The 21751-nt window shown below is 44.7% G+C and overlaps 1 long non-coding RNA gene and 1 other non-coding gene across 2 annotated transcripts; both read left to right on the forward strand.

Moving 5' to 3' along the window:
- The first annotated feature begins 85 nt into the window (after window positions 1-85).
- Window positions 86-3904, forward strand: LOC128625911 (uncharacterized). Its single transcript, XR_008389808.1, has 2 exons — window positions 86-2766; window positions 3483-3904. It is a non-coding gene; the product is annotated as an uncharacterized LOC128625911 (long non-coding RNA).
- Window positions 3905-15305: 11401 nt separating this feature from the next.
- Window positions 15306-15412, forward strand: LOC119054445 (U6 spliceosomal RNA). The gene has a single exon (XR_005083519.2). It is a non-coding gene; the product is annotated as a U6 spliceosomal RNA (small nuclear RNA).
- The last annotated feature ends 6339 nt before the right edge of the window (window positions 15413-21751 follow it).

Below are 21751 nucleotides of genomic sequence, written 5' to 3' on the forward strand. Positions count from 1 at the left end.
ACATGTCTCCACTCCTCCCCACCGACGACCACTCCCACTACCTCCCCCCCCACCCCCCCACCCCCCCCCCCCACCCCCCGTCGAGCCAGCTTCCCAGCATTCACCTACCTTCCTTTGGTTTGGCCCTGTGTCCCTCAAACCTGTTCCTCAAACACCCTCCTGCCTCCCCACCCTTCATCCCCTCCCACCTCCCCTCCGCCTACTCTCAGTGGGTTCTTACATTCAGTGTCTCTGCTCATACTTTCGCTTCCTGCTTCTCTTGACTCGGTTCCACTTATTTTGACTACTTGAACTGAAAATGAACCGTCAACATTGTTTCAATGGTTCAAGACAGGATGGACGGTTCCAAAGAACAAAAAAATGTTCATGAAGGTAAAAAGACACCATATGTGGTGTCTTTTGAACAATGTTCCTTTGAACATTTCTTTTTCCATTGAGGGGAAAATGGACAGGTAACAGTCTTTGAAAAACTAAGAAAAATGTGGACTGTTTGTTGTAAAGAGCCCTGAATTTCAAATAAGTGACACACACAGTATGATTTTAGTAATACAAATGTTTAATGGGTTTTTTTTCCAATCGAAGGACACACAGACAGTTAACTTTGTGTTCAAAGTTGAAGAGGAAATGGACTTTTCTAAAGAGGAAAGTATTATACTTCAGTGAAAAAACAATCCATATGCATTTAGTAGTAGAAAATGGTGACATTGTTTTAAATATCTTATTGCACGGGTCAACGGGTCTCCATGTTCGTCCCACCACTCACCCCCACCCTCATCATCTCCAATTCTCAACTTCCCTCCCTCTGTTTTCTCCATGTGTCCTGGATAGATGTTCCTCAAAACCCTTCCCCATAGCCACCTGAGGAATGCCCTCCCATCTCCCCTCCAGTTTCTTTGGCTTCCTTCTCATCTCAGTGTCTCTGCTTGTGTTTTACTCGCTGGTTTGTCTTCAGGATCAGGTTCTACTAATTTGGAACAGTGGGAGAAAAAATGGATTGTTAACACTGTCTTAAACGTTCAAAGAAAAGAGACTTTTCTGTAGAGCAAAAGCTTTCAGTTTGTTAAAAGCACACCATGTATCTTTACTAATAGTCATTTTTAACATTTTGAGAAAAATGGAAGGGGCAAGCAACTGTAAGGTTTCTATTTCAAGATCACTTGATTGACTGCTCTATGCAGCTCAAACATTCAATTAAGTAAAAATAGAAAGAGGAACAAAACCCCGCACAATGTATTTAGTAATAGCATTGATGGACATTTCTTAAACACAGAAGACAAAATTGACTGTTAAGCTCTCTGACAATTCAAGACAGAGTGGGCTGTCCTAAGTTTGTTTATTTCAAGAAACGGGGTTTTCCCTGTGCTTGAGCTGTGTACTAACCCTATGAAATATTTTGTGCAAATGTCAAGAGTGCACGGATAGAAATTTGACAGGGCTCCCCCTGCTGCCATTAAAAGGAGCACGTTTGTGGAGTGCTACCTTAGAAAATAAGGATTCTGGGTCCTTGGAAGACATTGATCAGATGAAACAAACTCAAGACAACAACTGTTCCTTGCTGACTTGGCACACACATCCATTGGTCAAGACTTCTAGTGAAGGAGGAGCTTGTCCAGGACCCCTCTATTAAAAGGCCCACTCTGCTAGAAGGCTGTCATTGCTTCCACCAAGAGCAGAGGGAGCAAGTGTTACATTATTGATTGGGATCTGCTGAGCTAGTTAAAACCGGACCCGGGCATGAAGAACAGAGTGCGGGCCTTCACTCAGCTTTATGCGGAGAAGATCTGGGCTCTCGCAAAACGTAAATTACAGGCGTATGGAACGCACCCAGCCCTTTGGGTCTTGGACCCACTGGGTCCTTTGGTAATCAGTGAGATGCTGGTTTTGGTCCTTGACAAGATAGCTGCAGCTGTGTACAAGCAGGTGGCTGTGAAGGCTTTAAAAAGGAACATCAAGTATTATTTTAGAAGATGGATTCGGCGGTGCCACCCGGCACCCGTTTTGGTGCTTTAATCCCTGCCTCTGTGTTTACACGATCTCGGGACTGCTTACAAGACAAGCCCACATAATATTTTTCTGCAATGTCTACCCGTGAGGAGTTCAAACGGCAGACCGTGGCTTCCTCGTCACACATAAATTCCCTATGTTACAATAATGGTCTTCGGGGGGGTGGGGGGGGTGGGGGTTCAGAGTCTCCTTCGAATTGGCTGCCCCAACTTATTCCTGCCCCGCACCTTCAGTTGCCAGGAAGCACGGAATTTGGATTCTGCACTTAGCTTCCTTGACCACACCACCTCCACCTCCCTGGCATGAGACGCACCTTGAAGGCAAGGAAATAAAAGAATGGCGCAAAAACCCAGCGGTGTCCTCGCTGTCCTTTGGTGACCTCCTTCCCATTTGGGGGCGGGGGTGTGAGACCCTGGCCTGCCTTCTGAGCAGGGGATGGGCCCGGGTGCCCGGAGGGCCTCTCTGTGAGGCAGGAGGTTTCTGTGCTGACACACTGCTGGAGATTTGTAGATTAGACAAGTTTCCAAGGTTAAGCTCTAGAGTCCAGTCCTCGGGACACTTGAGAAGCCTCAAGCTTGGGTGTGGAGAGCAGAGGGTGTGGCCAGGAGTGCGCACCCTGGTGCCTGTGAGGGGGCTTTCCACACTGACAGGACCGGGACCACGAGATGGAGGGGCCGGCCCTAAATGGCCCCCACGGGGAAGCAGGAGACACCCACGGGGCCACGAGCAGGCTCTTGGGGGCAGAAAGACTCAAGAAACAAGGTAGGATCAGGAAAGGGGGAGCATGAGGCTCTGAGTTTCTCCGCCGCCCCCTCCCCCACGACTCTTAGGACAGCCCTTGGCAGGGCAACTTGTGCACTTGACGAGCCCTTCTGCCCTCCTCAATGGACCTTTCAGACCTACCGTTTCCACAGAGGGGGACTCCGCTGAGGCCGCTCGGTGCGGGAGGGAAGTAACGTGTGGACAAGCAGTGTCAACCCCCGCAACGCTCCTTGTTCCTACCCTTCAGATTCACCTCCGCGGGATTCTTCTGCGCCGCTGGCCCCTCTCTTCCTCGTCTCTTTGCCCCTCACTTCAGACAGCCTTCCCCTCCCGTCCTTTTCAGGTTCCCCTGGCTCCGCCACAGCCAAGGACCCTCTGCCCCTCCTCTCACACTCTCCTCATCTGTCTAGATTCTCCTGGGCTGCACACTGCCCAAACTCTGTTCTGTCCCTCAAAACACACAGCCTTACTCTCTGCCTCTTCCAGATGGATGAGGTTCCTCCCCGCCAGGACTTGTAGGCTTGGGCACCCTGCCCTAAAAACTTCTACCTAGGTCTGGGCTCTTCACACTGCGCTCCGCACTCTTCCTTGTTCTTTCCCCAAGGCGCCTTCCTCTCTCTCCATTTGGGGCTTTCTCCTGGCACTGAACACACTAATGCCATTTGCACCTCTACCCCTGCCCCGAGCCCCTCACCTGGCACGGGCGTTTTCCTCAGCCTTCCTTCAGGGTCCCGGAAGGTTTCCTCCCACAGCCAACCTCTGCTTCCATGAAAAATTGGCTGCAGTGCTGCCTGAAGCTCGGAGGTCAACAGGGCCTTTCTCAGGCAAGAGAAGTGCGGCAGCCACCAGACCCAGACCCAGCTTGGAGCAACTGTGCAGTGTGGCCCACTGAAGGACAGAAACTGAGAAGGCGGACCCAGCTCCAAAAACTTCCTCACAGAAGCCTTGCCACCCCCTCCTCCTGCTTCTCATTGGCCATCGTTTCCACGTGGCTTTTCAGGAGGCCTCTTTGGCTCCCAGGAGTTACACTTTACTCACACCCTGCTTGCTACTTGAGCTTGGGTTCTGTGTTGGGGATGGCAGAGCTCGAGCACTTCCCTCAAGTTCTTCAAGGGAATAAACTGACAAAGGGAAGGAGGAGCTGAGGTCTTTCCTTGATGGGCTGGAGGATTCTAGTGATAACGGAGGGACTTAGAGAGAGAAGCTGGGACTCAAGACAGCAGTGTGCTGACTGTGGAAGGACAGGCGGGTGGGCGAGGCAGGCAAGGGTAGAGCGCACAGGGTGGTGGTGGGAGGAGACTCTGCTCGGGATGGCGCACACACAACACAGCCCACAGGGGACACTCTGGGAACTGGTCACCCTGACAGATGTGCTGTTGTTTTGGCCCCTGTCACCCCGCTTCATCCCATTCAGGGCAATTGAACAACCTTCTCGGGAACTAGAGTTCTAAGCACAAAAACTGTGTGTCTTTAAACCTTGTGCGTGTCTTGGCCAATGGCAGATTCTGTTTTGAAGAGTAATGATGTTCATTCCTGCTTTTGCTAACCTAAGAAAATCTTCATTGTGTCCTTGTTAGGCGACCCCAGATACTAAAGGGCCTAAGAGCAAAGAATTTCAATGACTTCCAAAAGAAACTATACATTTTGAGTAATGGAGGTTTCTAACATGATTCTAAAACTTGAAGGGAAAATGGACTCTTCTGAACAACAAAACATCTTCATTCACTGAACAATAAACCATATATGTTTAGCATACAATTTTCAAACATTGTCTTCAAATTGTTTATTGTTGTTGAAGTACACATGTCTCCATTCCGCCCCCTCCCCCCCCCGACAACCACTCCCACCACATCCACCCCACCCCAGCCCGTCAAGCCAGCTTCCCAGCATTCACCTACCTTCCTTTGGTTTGGCCCTGGTGTCCCTCAAACCTGTTCCTCAAACACCCTCCTGCCTCCCCACCCTTCATCCCCTCCCACCTCCCCTCTGCCTACTCTCAGTGCATTCTTACATTCAGTGTCTCTGCTCATACTTTCGCTTCCTGCTTCTCTTGACTCGGTTCCACTTATTTTGACTACCGGAACTGAAAATGAACCGTCAACATTGTTTCAATGGTTGAAGACAGATTGGACGGTTCTAAAGAACAAAAAAATGTTCTTGAACGTAAAAAGGCACCATATGTGGTGTGTTTTGAACAATGTCCCTTTGAACATTTCTTTTTCCATGAGTGGAAAATGGACAGGTAACCGTCTTTGAAAAACTAAGGAAAAAGTGGACTGTTTGTCGTAAAGAGTCCTGAATTTCAAATAAGTGAAACACACACAGTATGATTTTAGTAATACAAATGTTTAATAGTTTTTTTTTTCCAATGGAAGGAGACACAGACAGTTAACTTTGTGTTCAAAGTTGAAGAGGAATTGGACTTTTCTAAAGAGGAAAGAATTATACTTGAGTTAAAAAACAATCCATATGTATTTAGTAGTAGAAAATGGTGACATTGTTTTAAATATATTATTGCACGGGTCACCGTGTCTCCATGTTTGTCCTGAAGCTCGGAGGTCAACAGGGCCTTTCTGAGGCAAGAGAAGTAGGGCAAACACCAGACCCAGACCTAGCTTTGAGCAACTGTGCCGTCTGGGCCAGTGAAGAAGTGAAACTGTGATCTCTGCCCCAGCTCCAAAAACTGTGTTTGATGTGTATTTCTTCCACCTCCCACAGCTGGTCATTGGCCAATTCCCCTACCCTTCCCCCACCATGGCAGTTCAAGAAACCTCTTTAGCTCCAAACAATAACACTTGAGAGAGTGTAATGATGCTTGAAGAATAACATAAAGATAACAGAATGGCAGTTGGGGAGGTAGAAAAAGGACAGAGAGGAAATGAATGGTGGTGAGAGGAGACTCTGTTTGGGATGGTGGACACATGACACATTGTAGAGTGGTCTACTGACAGCTGTATTATTTTATTGACCAACATCACCTCTTTTATTCCATTCAAAGACATTAATAAGTACATCAGTAAAAAATGTTTTTTATTTTTTTTAAATTATACATATATTTGCCAATGAAAGAAGCTGTTTTTAAGAGTTATGATAATCATACATTTACTAAACTAAGGATCTGAATTGCTTAATTGTTAGGAATCCCTAGAGATTAACGCACCTAAGAGCAAAGTATTTGAATTAAGTTAGAAATAAACTGTGTAAGTTTAGTAATAGAAGGTATAATGTAAGGAAATATATTTTTTAAAGAAAACTGAAGAGAAAATGGACTGTTCTAAATTTGCTTATTTCTAAGTGACTTAAGAAGAGACAAACTGAGCAAGATGAGAAAAACTGTAAACCATTGGTGATGAGAAATTTCAAGGAACAAAATGTTATGTATGGTTAGGCTGAATAATAAATTTGACTCTGTAAATTAGTTTAAATAACAAAAATAATCTTATAAAAATTTGAGTTTGGTTCTTCTTCCTTCCACTAAAGGGAGAATGTTTTTCATATATCGGCTTAGAATGCAAAGGCCCTAGTTTGTTAAAATAGTTCTGTGTCAGCAGAAACTAGCTCAAGGCAACAAGTGGTTATTGGTTATGTGGCACACACCCATTGGCCAAGACTTCTTCAGAAGGAGGAGCTTGTCCTCATTCCTCTATAAAGAAGGCTGACTCACCACAGTGATGTCATTCCTTGCAACGAAACCTGTGGAAGGAAGGGTGACATTCTTCGTCTGGAGCTGTGAACTTCATTTGGAAAGGACCCAGGCATGGAGAACGCAGTGTATATTTTGGCTACATTTTTCACAGATAAGATCTGGGATATTGGAAGACGTAAATTAGAGGCATATGGAATGGAGCAAGCCCTGATTGTCTTGGACCCACTGTGTACCTCTCTAATCAATGAGATGTTGATTTTTCTACTTCGCAAGATAACTTCAGCTGCGTACAACCAGGTGAATGGGACCGTTTTACAAAGGAACATCACCCATTATTTTAAAAGGATAATGGGTCGTCACCATCCAGCACAGGTGTTTGTGGTTTAATCTCTGCTAAAGAAGCCAGTTCCTGTTTAGATGACCTTTGTGAATGCTTAGAAGACAACCTGACATATTATTTTTATAAGATGACACCCCGTGAGGAATTCAAAGAAGAAAACTGTGGCTTCATCACTACACATGAATTTGGTATGTTAAAATAATGAACTTCAGGAGGACACACAGTCTGCTGTATTGGCTTCCCCGATTTATTCCTGCACTGAACTTTTAACTACCAGGGACCTTGGCATTTTGCTTCTCAACTTAGCTTCCATCGCCACGCCGCCACCACCTCCCTGACAAGAAAGACAAGCTTGAAACCAAAAAAATGAAACACTGTCCTACAAGAATGTGGTGTGGTTACTGTTCCTGTGGTGACTTCCTTCCCATTTGGGATCTGAGTCTCTGGCCTGGGCTCTGAGCAAGGGACGGTCCCGAAACCCAGGGAACCCACCACCAGGAGCTGGGACGGCACCACTGTGGGGCAGGAGGTGTCTGCACTGTGAACCCTCAGGGGATTTACCAGAGGAAGAAGTTTCAATGGCAAAACTATGCAGTCAAGTCCTAGAAGACTTTAAAAACCTCCTGCTTCAAAATGGAGAGCAAAGGGCGTTGGCTGTGAGTACAGATCTCAGCACTGGTAAAGGGGATTTTCACACTTGCAGAAAGACAACAACAAGACGGAGGAGCTGACAGGAAGTGGATGCCACAGGGAAGTCCGCGCAATAAAGAGGGCCCTGAGTAGGTTCTTGGGGCCAGAAGACTTCAAGCAACCAGCTAAGGTCAGGAAAGGGGGAATATAAAGCTCTGCATTTAGGAACTGCGCCCCCCCCAGACGTGTAAGGAAAGACCTTGGCCATGCAATGGTGTGGACTTGACAAGCCCCTCTGCCCTCCTAAAGGGATCTTTCAGACCCATGTCTTCAACACTGTGGGATTCTACTGAGGCCACTTTTTGCACAAGGAAAGAAGAGTGTGGTCAACAGTGTCAACCCCTGTGGTTATTGCTATCCTTGGGATTTTCCCCTCTGATATTCTATAGCACTTGTGCTCTCTTCATCTTTCCCCCTTACTTTATTCCTACATCCCCACTTGTTCTTTTCAGGTTCTTCTGGGGTCCCCAAGTCAAGAACCTTTTACCACTTGATCTCACATCAACCTGATATGTCTGGATTGTTCTGGGATACACACACTCCAAACTCTTTTTTTGTCCCTCAACACCCATATCTTCACTCTCTGCATCTTCTAGCTTAAGCCCAGGACTTTTAGACTTCGACACCCTACCTGTGACCACAAGCCCCAAAGTTTACTTTGGAGCTCTGCACGTTACACTCTACACTTTTCCTAGATTTTGACCCACTGTTGCCAACCCTCTTCCCATTTTTAGGTTAATCTTGGTTCTGAACACTCTAAGGTCTTTTCACCCTCCATCCCTGCCCCGACCCCTCACCTTTCACAAGCATGTTTTTCAGCTTTCCTACAGCATCTCCATAAGGTTTCCTTAGAGATGTCAACATCTGCTTACATGAAAAATTAGCTGCATCATGGCTTGAATCTTGTAGGTCAACATTGCCTTTCTGACCCAGAAAGAGAAGTAATGCAATCACCAGACCCAGACCAAACTTCCAGCAACTGTGCCGTCTTGGCCGGTGAAGAACTGAAACTGAGAAGTCTGCCCCAGCTCCAAAAACTGTGTTTGCTGCATCTTTCTATCACCTCCACCAGCTTGTCATCAGCCATTTCCTCCCCCAAGGCAGTTCAGGAAACCTCTTCAGCACCAAAATATAACACTTCACTCACATCCTGCTTTTAAGTTTGCTTCTGTTTTTGTTATTTTTTAACTTCCCTGAAGACATTTTGTCCGTGCATTTTAGAGAGGAGGGGAAAAAGAAAAGAAAAGAAGGAAACATTGATGTGAGAGAGCAATATTGATGGGCTGCCTTCCATATGCACCTGGACCAAGAATCACAAGCACAAGAACAGGATATCCAGCCAACAACTTTTCATTATGAGGACAAAGTTCCTACCAACTAATCCATGTGGCTAAGGCAACTCACTTTTTTTTTTTGGGGGGGGGGATTGGCTCTGACACTCAATTCAAGCCTTCTGTCTCCCCAGAGACCTCATGTCATTCTCCATTCATTGCTCAATCTATAAATCTCCAGACTTGGCTGATTCTGAATCCCCTCTTCACCTTATGCTTGCTGCTCTATCCCATTTGGCCTGTCCATCAGGACCACCTGCCTGAGTTCTGAGCTTCTTTCTGTGCCCCTAGAAGCAGCAGTTTTCAACCTGTGTGCTGAGGCACACTGCAGTGCCACTATGGCCTTGGAGACAATTACCAGGCCAAAGATGCTTCTCCACTTTTGGTCAGGCTAAATGTGTGAGAAGATCTCTGACATCCCTAGATGATTTGGACATCCACTCATCTGGAGATAAAGTTAGTTCTCATGAAGATAGCATTTGGATGAGAGAAAGCATTCCACTGCAAATCTTTGTAGGGTATCCAAAAACTTCAACATGAACTGATGAGTCACTAAATTCTTTTTTATGTTTTGACTCGAGGGGAAACAGAAGAAGAAATCAATTAGAGAAGATCATGGAGATATTAGCTCCAAAATCATTAAGCAGTCTGTTCAAGAAAGAGCGAAGACAGTCGCCTCATCAACCACGTTGACCTCATATTTTATGAGTTGGAAACAATGTTGCAGTGAGGCAAGGGAATTTGCTTTGAAATGTGTCAGCTATCTAATACCTAAAGCATCAAACAAGCAGTCTACTTCCACATCACATCAAACAAAGATGTAATGAATGAAAGATACCAAACACATCAAAAACTCTGGTGTGAAACTGCCCCACAACCGGAATTTGCTGAAGAACTTCAAAAGTATGAACGTTTTTTGGAGAAAGGTGAAAAACTGCTGTTCACACATGAAACTGTCTTCCGGAAAATGAAAGATGTCAAAGAAGAGATTCTGACAAGATTTCAGAATATGGAAGGGATTTTGTTTCCCGCCAGCCACCAGATGCAGAATTTAAGCCCTCCCCTGAAGTTCTTAAGGAGAAATAAAACACGAAGAAAGCAAGAACCTAAGGTCTTTTATTGGACATATTCAAAGATTTTTACCATAACTTGAAGAATAATAGAAAGAAACATGGACACAGACAACAAACAGTGTGCTGATTGCTGAAGAAAATGTGGGTCGAAGAGGCAAAAAGTATGTACTGTGGAGATAAATATTTAGGGAAGGGGACTTTCCTTTGAATGGTAGAAATGCAGTAACACATAGAGGGGCTATATTGCAGAGTGGTCTACCTGAAACCTGTATTAATATAGTGACCAACATCACCTTGATTCATTCCATTCAAAAAATTAAATGCATACATTAATATATAAGATTTTAAAAACAAATATTATGTTCCTTGAAAAATTGTCAATATATTGGCAAAGGAATGATGTTGAACCTGTGTGCTGAGGCTCACTTGAGTGCCTCTTAAACTTTTGATTCTTGTTAGCATACTGATTCTGGTCTCAGAAAATATAAAAAATTTTTGACTAGTATCGATTAGCTTTATTTAATTTGTTTATTTCTTGCATGTGTCTGTATTTTTGCTCTAGACTGTGTCTTCAGTGTGTTTTCTGCTTTGGAGCCCCTTATTGACCACTCATGGAACCTTGCAGAAGAAGGGGCATGTGAGGTTTTCAAATCAGTCAGGAGTGATGGATGGGGGAGCAGAGACTGTTCTGTGATATGGCCACTGCCTGTCCCCCAGGCTAGATCTTGGCCAATACAGACATTGCTCCCATAAATCCCCTAGGAGTCTCTGCTTTACCTCCCCCTTATTCTCAAAAGCATGTTGACTCTTGTAACAGGCTGGATCCTTGCAAAGAAATAACATGAAAAATGTGTCCTTTTTATCTGGGCTGGGTTTCAGAGCAATACCCATATTCATTCTGCCCTGTTCTACAGAATTCTTAAGTTTCTGCTAAACTAGTAGAATTCTGGAGTTGTCAAACTTCATTATTTGGTCTACCAAGCCCAGGAAATTTTACCAATAATTTGTATTCAGGATTCTTTGGATTCCATCTAGCTCATGTTAACAATACAACTCAGGATGGAGACTGGTCACTTAAAACATGAACCATGTGGTTAATAGATTGGGCTTTCAGCAAACCTCACATCCAGATAAACAAGTGGAAATAGAGACTGAATTCAATATCATTGCCCATGTCAATTACAACTGCCTATGCAATTAAACCCAATAAACATTCTGGACACTAATGATCAGGTGAGCTTTTGGTTGTTAAAGCCTTCAGTGTGGCTGAGCATGGTATGTCCTGCCTCCTTTAAGAGAAGACACTGGCTAATTTGCCAATGGAATTCTCAATGACAAAGCTCTATATGTCTCTCTTTTTGCTAGTACCAAAGTGTATTACATTGCTGTAATATAACTATAGTCATAAATATGGAATTTTGTCGAGTTCTATGAGTCATTTTAGAAAAACATCCAACCTGCTGGGGTGCGGGAAGTGGCTCATTGGACAAAAGTGTGGGTGGCCTTGGAACTCCATATGTGTGGCTAGTGTTGATATCAGGGTAGTCTTATGAAGGAAGTTTCTTTTAGCCACTGGAAATTGTGCTGACTCTGATGGTGAGCTTCAGAACTGAATTGCAGGACACTTGTTGGGAACCGCCCTGCCTGGTTTCAGAAGCTGTAACCCCCACACACACACACACACATGTCTAAGGCTGAGTGAGCGACCTTCAAACCATAAGCCAGTGAGGAGACAAAGCTTATCTCCCTGGCAGGAGCACCACCTCTGCTCTTTTTACTTCACCCTGCCTGGTCCTTAATGCTTGGTCGGTTAGCCAATGACGGGTAAGATTCCTCAAGGGAGGAACAACCTAAGACAGGCACGATCATGTGGACTTGGGGAGCTATAGCAAAAGGGGGTGATGGACCCTCACCCCTCAGCTTTGACATAGCCTGAGTCCTCATTCTGTCCGCAGGAAGGCTCCTAATCTCTTGGCTGCCTTACATTCCCCACCTGACTTAAGCCTGAAACAATGACAGAGGGTGGTGCAGCCCTGTGCTGGAAAGGGTGGGTTCCCCAGGTGATCAGGCCTAAGAAAGAATGCATAAACTCCTGTGAAAACTGCTTTGTTTAGAATGCTCTCAATTAAATGATAAGGGTCCAACCAGGAAATGAGTTTGTTTTCCAAAGTTTTGTAGCCCTTTAGCTAACAGACCCTGACTCAGAATAAACCCTAGTAGTTCCTCCCATGTGTTATCTATTCTTTGATCCTTACTGCCTGACAATGATTAATGAGCTTTACATGTATTCTTGTGCAAAATGAACCTAATAAAAGCCCATTGAGGAAAAGGCTCTTGGCCCTTCTCCTTTGAGAGATTGGCCACCTTTCCTCCCCAAGCAGATCATGTCTTGGTAGACTTATTCTCATCCACAGTGGACGGGGGGGGGGGGGACCTCTAAGGGAAAAGCTCCCCCACAGACACTCTTAAAGTGATATTGGGAATCAGAAACTTCAGAAAAGGGGACATGCTGAGACGCATCTTCTATATTAGTTGGAAACCTTAAACCCAAGTAGGAGCTTCAGGTGTGCTGTTGAGGTCCACACTGGTGAAGAAACATTGCATCACTGAAATGCACATGGTGGGTATCCTCAAGAGATCAGAACTGAAAACAGGAGATCCTGTTACAGAACAAAATTTTGTAGTAGCAACAGGGGTGATAGGATCTGAGAATTACAGAGGCCAGCATGTAGCCATCAAAAGCATAGTGGGAGTAATAACCCTAATAAGTTGCACTATAGAATGCAAGCTGGCGTGCAAAGATGTAAGAGACAGCTCTTAACACAGTGTCTCTAGAAACGAAGGCTCTGAAAGGTTAACGATGGTGTCACTAACAGACATAACCAAGAGATAAGGAATCAAAGATCCAGGGGGATTCCTCCAGAGGTTCAGGTCATGATGCTGGAGTAGGCAAATACTGGGCTTTCCTCCTCCTACAACCATATCCAAACTACAAGCAAATTATAGAGCAATAAAGCTAAAAACCATCTGAAGACTAGTTGACAAAACTGTAACATAACTATGGATATAAAAAAGTAACCAGACCTAGACTGATAGGCCTAATGAAAATATAAAACAGACTGGTCCCCAAGCCATGTGTGGTGGTTGAGAATCAGGAAGAATATCTCAGCTGCAGAATTCCTCTAGGGAGTGAATGATCCTGGGCCCACAGAAAGCTCCGCCACCTAAGGCCCCAGTACAAGGAATAGGAGTCTTCACAGCAGCTAGCTGTGAAAGTTGGTGGGGATTCTGTCCCAGTGAAGTGCAGGGCTGTTGGAAACATATGTGTCCTCCCAAAGGACCCACACATAGACACTTGCTCACAGACACTCACTCTAAGTTCCAGCAAAGGGACAGTAGCCCATAAGGGACCAGAGACATTAGGGAAAAACCTGAGTTGGGTGGCATAACGGCAAGGGTGGCCAGTGTACCTGTGTTGAGCCTGGCCACCAAACAGCATGCAGGCGGGCACCAAATCTAAATCTGCCTTAATCTGGTCAACACTGCTCATCCCACCCTGATGATTCCCTGAGACCCCACCCCATCTGACTCAGCAGGGACTCCAACCAGGTGAAACAGCAGGCTTCGGGAATTCATGTCTCCTTTTAAAAAGCCTGTTCGCAGACTCATTTACAAACACTCAGTGTGCTTTTCTCTTTTACTGAGCGGTCCCAGGCCCAGTGCTGGTGGCAGCTAGCCTTGGGTCGCAGCATGACTTCTCTGACATTCCCCAAAGCCCAGAGAAGCAGCTACCATCTTGGTATCACATTGTAGCCCAGGTGGGCCTGGACTGGGCACCAAAAGTGCCAGAGTCCCTGCAGGTATCTGAGATCCTGAGTCCACCACCCTCACTCACTTTTTTTTTCAATTTCTTAAGCTCAGCAAACTTCAAGAACATCCTGCCTCACTCTCCTTCCATCAGTTTCCACAACCCCTACCACCAGGCTGCTCCCTGGCCTCCACTCTGTGCCCTTTATGCCTTTTTTACAGGCACTTACAGCCAATTGCAGCCTTAGGGTCTGAGGTCTTAGGGTACTGGAGAGGTAAGATCTTGTGTTTCTAAGGTGTTTTCAGGCCAAAATGAAACGGCTGGACCCAGACCCACCTTGGGGAACAAGCAGCACCAGTCTCCCCCTAGCCAGAGCCAGTCACTGAAAACCCTGGCCTGCAATCTATGATAGAAACCAAGATCCCTGGACTCTGGCTTGCACACTTCCCTCAACACCAATCCACCCCCCTTTCCCACTGTTTTCCCAGAATAAAGTTTTAAAACCCTCTTCAGATCTGACATTTACTCCCAGAATTCCTCTCTCCTTGGAATCTCCTCCTGCTTCTTCTGCTTCAGTTTACCTGCAGTTTTTATACACTCTCATCTGTCCTTGCTTCCCAGGCTCCTGGTCCCTCAGTGGCCTCCAGTCTCCCTCTCACACCTCTCCAAAGGCCTTGTTGCCCCTTACCTGGGACTACAAAGTCCTAAAAGGCAAGTTCCTGCACTCCCACAGTTTGAGCCCACATGTGTCTCTGGGTACCTCTGTTGAGGGACACATTCTCTCCTTCCACTCCCAGCACTACTACAACCCCAACCCTGCTCAACTGGTGTTTTTGTTTTGTTTTGTTTTGTTTTGTTTTGTTTTGTTTTGTTTTTTGACAGTTTCTTGTTTTATTTTTACCTTCATCTATAGGAGTTAAGGCCCCCTCCATGGACTCCCCTAATTAAGCGTTTGGTCCCAGTATCAAGGGAAGTCCTCTGAGCCTCCAAGTACCTTATTATTTCTTTCAAAAAGCCATTCTGCCTCTCATGACCATGACCATATCTGGAAGAATAGCTGCCTCTTCTTTTCCACCTCCCTCAACCAGCTCCAATGACTCTCTTCTCTGCAATTGGACTGTGACCTCTCCTTCATTTTAGAGTTCTCAGCCTTTTCCTGAAAATCTGCCCTTCTCCCTCTTCTCTCTATATCTTCATTTGAAACCAGGATTACAACATATACACTTCCTCTCATTTCTGCTTTTCCAATCATTAAAATTTCACATCTAATTCTCTCTAAGACCTTACCTATTTCCTGGCCTCCTGAAGGTCCTTTTGTTTCAAAATGGCATCCAGCCTGAATGTCTCTCTAAGATTTTGCTCTATGCTCAGGAGACAACCAGAGCCAACAAAGCCCAACAGAACCAGAAGGTAGTGTCTACTTTCCAATACCCTATTTCCTGTTTGTGGACTCTTTGAAACAGGCACACAGAATTTATGCAAATGATAAAAGCCAAAAATGTCTCCTGTGTTTCAAATGCACTCCAGGAGTCTCCTGGTGATCACAGGACACAGAAGGAATTGGTTCCCCATGCCCAAGATCTGGGGCCTTCACCCCAATGCCCTCTTAAGGAGTCCATACACCCCCCACACAGTCAAGAATCTGTGAGAAGTGTTTGCTTCAGCAGCACATATATTAAAATTGGAATGATACAGAGAAGATTAGTATGGCCCCTGTGCAAGGATGATGCACAAATTTTTGAAGCCTTCCATATTTTTGGACAGAAATAATTGGAAGGATATACCATGTTTGTGAATTGGAAGAACCAACATCACCAAAATGTCCACACTACCCAAAGCAATTTATAGATTCAATGCAATTCCTATGAAAGTACCAATGACATAATGCAAAGATATAAAGCAAACATTTCAAAAATTTCTATGGAAAAATAAGTGACCCCAAATAGCTGCAGCAATATTGAGAAGAACAAAATAGAAAGAATCACAATATCTGACATCAAAATACACTGCAAGGCCATGGTAATCAAATCAGTCTGGTATTGGCATAAGAACAGACACATAGATCAATTGAACAGAATAGACAGCCCAGAAACAAACCCAAGTTTCTATGGTCAATTAGTATTCAACAAAGGGGGCAGAAGCAAACATAATATTGAGCAAAAATAACCTCTTCAACAAATGGTGTTGTAATATCTGGACAGCTACATGTAAAAAAATAAAACTCAATCACCAACTTACACCATACACAAGAATAAACTCAAGGTAGATAAAAGATTTAAATATAAGTCATGACACCGTTGCACCCACCAACGCGAGAGACAAATTGTCAGAAACTTTCAGGATTCAGAGATGTTATTTTATTGGCCAAAGTTTTAACCTGCACAGGGGCAGACCCTCAGAGTGTCCGGAGACACGGTGCTCATAAAAGCTGCAAATGAGAGCCACCCTAAGCGCTTACAGCTAAGTCTTTTTATAGACGCGAGCAAGCAAGCATTGTATAGAAGCAAATGTGGCTGTTAGCTACTGGCTACTCGGGTGGCGCGAGCATGACCTAAGCTTTCTGGGTTTTGAGTAATGGAAAAATTTTAACCTAGACACTTGAACAGGTGGTCCTCTACTTTTCAGCCCCACTGGTTTTGTAGTTCCACCTTCTCCACTCCCTATGTTCTTTCTTAACTTCCTTGTGGTTTCTGCATCCAGGCCAAATCTCTTTAAGGCAGTCCCTGTTTTATTCCCTATTTTTCTGGTTTCAACAGACACCATAAATGTCCTAGAGGAGAACATAAGGAGAAAATTTTCAGATATTCCACTTGGCAATATTTTCACTAATGTGGTCCCTAGAGCAGGAGTGATAAAGAAAAGAATAAATACATGGACTTCATCAAATTAAAAAGCTTCTGCATGGCTAAAGAAAACATCAGCAAAATGAAAAGAAAACCAACGATATGGGGAAACATATTTACAAATGATACCTCCAACAAGGGTTTTATCTCCAAAATAGATAAAGAACTCACATGACTCCACTCCAGGAAGACAAACAACCCAGTTGAAAAAATGGGGAAAGGACATAAACAGACACTTCTCTAAGGAGGACATAGACAGGGCCCAGAGACATATGAAAGGTTGCTCAGCATGACTAACCGTTAGAGGGATACAAATTAAGACCACAATGAGATACCACTTCACACCATTGAGAATGGCCATCACAAATCAACAAAAAACAAGTGCTGATGAGGTTAGGGAGATAAGGAAACTCTAGTGCACTGTTGGTGGGAATGCATACAGGTGCAGCCACTGTGGAAAATTATGGAATTTCCTCACAAAACTAAAAATGTAATTGCCTTTTGACCCAGAAATTCTACTTCTGGGATTAAACCCTAAGAATCATGAAACACCAATCTAAAAGAACCTATGCACCCCAATGTTCATAGCAGCACAATATACAAGAGCTAAGTGCTGGAAGCAACCCAAGTGCCCATTAGTAAGAGAGTGGATCAAAAAATTATGGTTCAGAAGAAAGAGGCATAGATAGACACATTGTGCCTTCTTGCACAACCAAAAAAAACAACAACAAATTTATTTTTTAAATTTTTTTATTGATTATGCTGTTACAGTTGTTCTATTCCCCCCTTCATTCCCCTCCACCCTACACCCCCATCCCCACAATTACCCTCCTTTTAGTTTATGACCATGTGTCTCAAGTCCTTTAGATTCTATATTTCCCATGCTATTCTTGCCCCCCTTCTATTTTCTATCTACTGTCTATGCTACTTATTTTCTGTACCTTCTCCCCCTTCTCCTCCTCCCACTCCCCTGTTGCTAACCCTCCTTGAGATCTTCATTTCTATGTTTCTACTCCTGATCTAGCTGTGCTCTTAATTTGCTTTTGTTTTAGGTGTGGTTCTTAGTAACTGTGAGTTTGTTGTCCTTTCACTGTTCATCTTTTTTATATTCTTTCTTGGGTAAGTCACTTTAACATTTCATAGAATAAGGGCTTGGTGGTGATGAACTCCTTGAATTTGGTCTTATCTGAGAAGCACCTTATCTGTCCTTCCATTCTAAATGAAAACTTTGCTGGATAGAGCAATCTTGGTTGTAGGTTTTTGGATTTCATGACTTGGAATACCTCTTTCCAGCCCTTCTTGCCTGTAAGGTCTCTTTTGAGAAATCTGCTGACAGTCTGATGGGGACTCCTTGTAGGTGACTGTCCCCTTAGCTCTTGCTGCTTCTAGGATTCTCTCCTTCATTTTAATTTTGGCTAATGTAATTATGATGTGCCTTGGTGTGTTCCTTCTTGGGTCCAACTTCTTTGGGACTCTCTGAGCTTCCTGGATTTCCTGGAAGTCTATTTCCTTTGCCAGATTGGGGAAATTCTCCTTTATTATTTGTTCAAATAAGTTTTCCACTGGTGGCTGTTCCTTTCCCCTTCTGGTACCCCTATAATTCGGATGTTGGAGCATTTAAAGATGTCCTTGAGGTTCCTAAGACTCTCCTCATTTCTTTGAATTCTTGCTTCCTGACTCTTTTCTGTTTGGCCATTATTTGCTTTCTTATGGTCCACTCCATTGATTTCAGTCCCGGTTTCCTTTTCATTGCTACTGGTGTCCTGTGCAATTCCATTCATTTAAATTAGTTTTGCCTTCATATATTTGTCTAATTTGTGGCTATAATCAACCAGTTCTGTGAGGATCCTGATGACCAGTGTTTTAAACTGTGTGTCTGAGAGTTTTGCTATTTCTTCATCGCTTAGATCTATGGGCTGTGGGGCTTTGAGATCTTGTGACATTTTTGGTCTGTTTTGGCCCTTTAAGTGTGAGAAGCAGTGCCTTGGACTCCCAGGTCGCTGGGTTGTGATGCTGTATGTGGGAGCGTGGTCAGAGCCGGGAAATGGCGGCACCCTCTACTGCGGCTTGCCGCGGGGACCCCCCAGGCCCCGGTCCAACTGCCCACTCCCTCGCCTGTCCGCTCGCGCACAAACGGGCGACCACAGTCAACATGCAGCACCGCTTCCCCGCTGTCTCCTCCGAGGTCGCTCGCCTGGTGGCTCGCTCGGTCGCTCACTAGGTCCAACCCTGCTCCTGGATTTCGCGTGTCTGGATTCCGCGCCTGAGTGTGTCTGACCGAGTCCTCCTGTGCAACCCCTCACCAGCCGCTGGTTTCGCCCCTTACTGGTCAGGCTGAAGAATTTGTTGTTAACGGACTTCCGAAAAGTTCAATTTTCCGTGTTCTGACTATGTTTTCTGTTGCTAATATTTAGTTGTCTCTAAACTTGGTTGTGTGAGAAGGCACGGCACATCCACCTATGCCTCCATCTTGGCGGAAGTCAACAACAACAAATTTAAAAACAAACAAAAAACAACCAGAACTGACAGAAAATCAAACTATATGGAAGTTGGACAACCAATAAGTTAAAAAAGAAACATTCATCCAGACCAGTAGAAATGGAAGAGATGGGCAGCCAGGCAGAGAGGACTTGTGGCAAGGCAGCACGTGAAGGATGGGAACCAAAGGGTTGGTGACTAGAAGAGTGGGTGGTCCCACATTTGTGTGCATATAAACAGGGAGGGACAATTGGGGAGCAAGATATACCATACTACCCAGGATTCCAACACAAGGAAATAAAGCCTCAAAACCTCTCACCGAAAAAAAAACCTGTGAGGGTTGAGGCAGCAGAAGAAATGCCCAGCCTCATGGGAGAGTTCATTAGAGAGACACACAGAGTCCTAGAACACACACAAAACCACCCACCTGAGAATCAGCACCCAAAAGGCCCAATTTGCTTGTGGGCAGTAGGGGAAGTGACAGAAAGTTGGCAGAGAGTGGAGCAAGTGGCATTGTTCCCTCTGTGATCTCTCCCCCATGTACAGCATCACAACACAGCTATCTGGGTTGCCCTACCATGGTGAATATTAAGGCTCCTCCACTGACTACATAACAGGTGTGCAAAAACAAACAAAAAACATGACCCAAATGAAAGAACAGATCAAAGCCCCAGAAAAAAAATACAACCAAGCAAGGAAGAGATAGCCAACTTATCAGATGCACAGTTCAAAACACTGGTAATCAGGATGCTCACATAATTAGTTTAGTATAGCCACAAAATAGAGGAAAAAATGAGGACTATGAAAAGTGAAATAAAGGAAAATGTACAAGGAACCAACAGTGAAAGGAAGGAAACTGGGACTCAAATCAGTGGTTTGGACTAGAAGGAAAGATTAAATAGTCAACCAGAACAGAAGAAACACAAATTTAAAAAAAAAAAAATGAGGAGAGGCTCAGGAACCTCCAGGACAACTTTTTAAATGTTCCAACATCTGAATCATAGGGAAGCCAGAAGGAGAATAGAAAGAGCGAGAAATTGAAAACTTATTTGAACAAATAAAGAAAAAGAATTTCCCCAGTCAGGCAAAGGAAATAGACTTCCAGGAAGTCCAAGAAGCTCTGAGAGTCCCAAAGAAGTTGGAGGCAAGGAATCACACACCAAGACACATCATGATTACATTACCCAAGATTAAAGTTAAGGAGAGAACCTTAAAATCAAAAAAACAAGAGAGACTTCCGCCAAGATGGAGGCATAGGTGGATGTGCCGTGCCTTCTCACACAACCAAGTTTAGAGACAACTAAATATTAGCAACAGAAAACATAGTCAGAACACGGAAAATGGAACTTTTCGGAAGTCCGCTAACAACAAATTCTTCAGCCTGACCGGTAAGGGCGAAACCAGCACCTGGTTAAGCAGGGTTGCACAGGAGGACTCGGTCAGACACACTCAGGCGCGTGGATCCCAGGCGCAGGGTTGGACCTAGTGAGCGACCAAGCGAGCCACCAGGTGAGCGACCGCGGGGGAGACAGCAGGGGAGTGGTGCTGCATGTTGACTGTGGTCGCGCATTTGTGCGCAGGTGGACAGGCGAGGGAGTGGGCGGTTGGACCGGGCCCGGCAGGTCCCTGCGGCAAGCAGCAGTGGAGGGCGCCGCCATTTCCCTGCTCTGACCCCACCTCCACATACAGCATCATAACCCAGCAGCTCTGAGTGGCCCAGCCCAGGTGAACCACCTAAGGCTCTGCTCCTACCCAGCTCTGAGAAACAGCAGAGGGGGTCACCATTTCCCTGCTCTGACCACGCCCCCACATACAGCGTCACAACCCAGCGACCTGGGAGTCCAAGGCACTGCTTCTCACACTTAAAGGGCCAAAACAGACCAAAAATGTCACAAGATCTCAAAGCCCCACAGCCCATAGATCTAAGCGATGAAGAAATAGCAAAACTCTCAGACACACAGTTTAAAACACTGGTCATCAGGATCCTCACAGAACTGGTTGATTATAGCCACAAATTAGACAAATATATGAAGGCAAAACTAATTTAAATGAATGGAATTGCACAGGACACCAATAGCAATGAAAAGGAAACCGGGACTGAAATCAATGGAGTGGACCATAAGAAAGCAAATAATGGCCAAACAGAAAAGAGTCAGGAAGCAAGAATTCAAAGAAATGAGGAGAGTCTTAGGAACCTCCAGGACATCTTTAAATGCTCCAACATCCGAATTATAGGAGTACCAGAAGGGGGAAAGGAACAGCCACCAGTGGAAAACTTATTTGAACAAATAATAAAGGAGAATTTCCCCCAATCTGGCAAAGGAAATAGACTTCCAGGAAATCCAGGAAGCTCAGAGAGTCCCAAAGAAGTTGGACCCAAGAAGGAACACACCAAGGCACATCATAATTACATTAGCCAAAATTAAAATGAAGGAGAGAATCCTAGAAGCAGCAAGAGCTAAGGGGACAGTCACCTACAAAGGAGTCCCCATCAGACTGTCAGCAGATTTCTCAAAAGAGACCTTACAGGCAAGAAGGGGCTGGAAAGAGGTATTCCAAGTCATGAAATCCAAAAACCTACAACCAAGATTGCTCTATCCAGCAAAGTTTTCATTTAGAATGGAAGGACAGATAAGGTGCTTCTCAGATAAGACCAAATTCAAGGAGTTCATCACCACCAAGCCCTTATTCTATGAAATGTTAAAGTGACTTACCCAAGAAAAAGAATATAAAAAAGATGAACAGTGAAAGGACAACAAACTCACAGTTACTAAGA

This window comes from Artibeus jamaicensis, unplaced genomic scaffold (assembly GCF_021234435.1).
Source record: "Artibeus jamaicensis isolate MK-2021 breed Jamaican fruit bat unplaced genomic scaffold, CSHL_Jam_final scaffold_11, whole genome shotgun sequence".
Taxonomy (NCBI): Eukaryota; Metazoa; Chordata; class Mammalia; order Chiroptera; family Phyllostomidae; genus Artibeus; species Artibeus jamaicensis.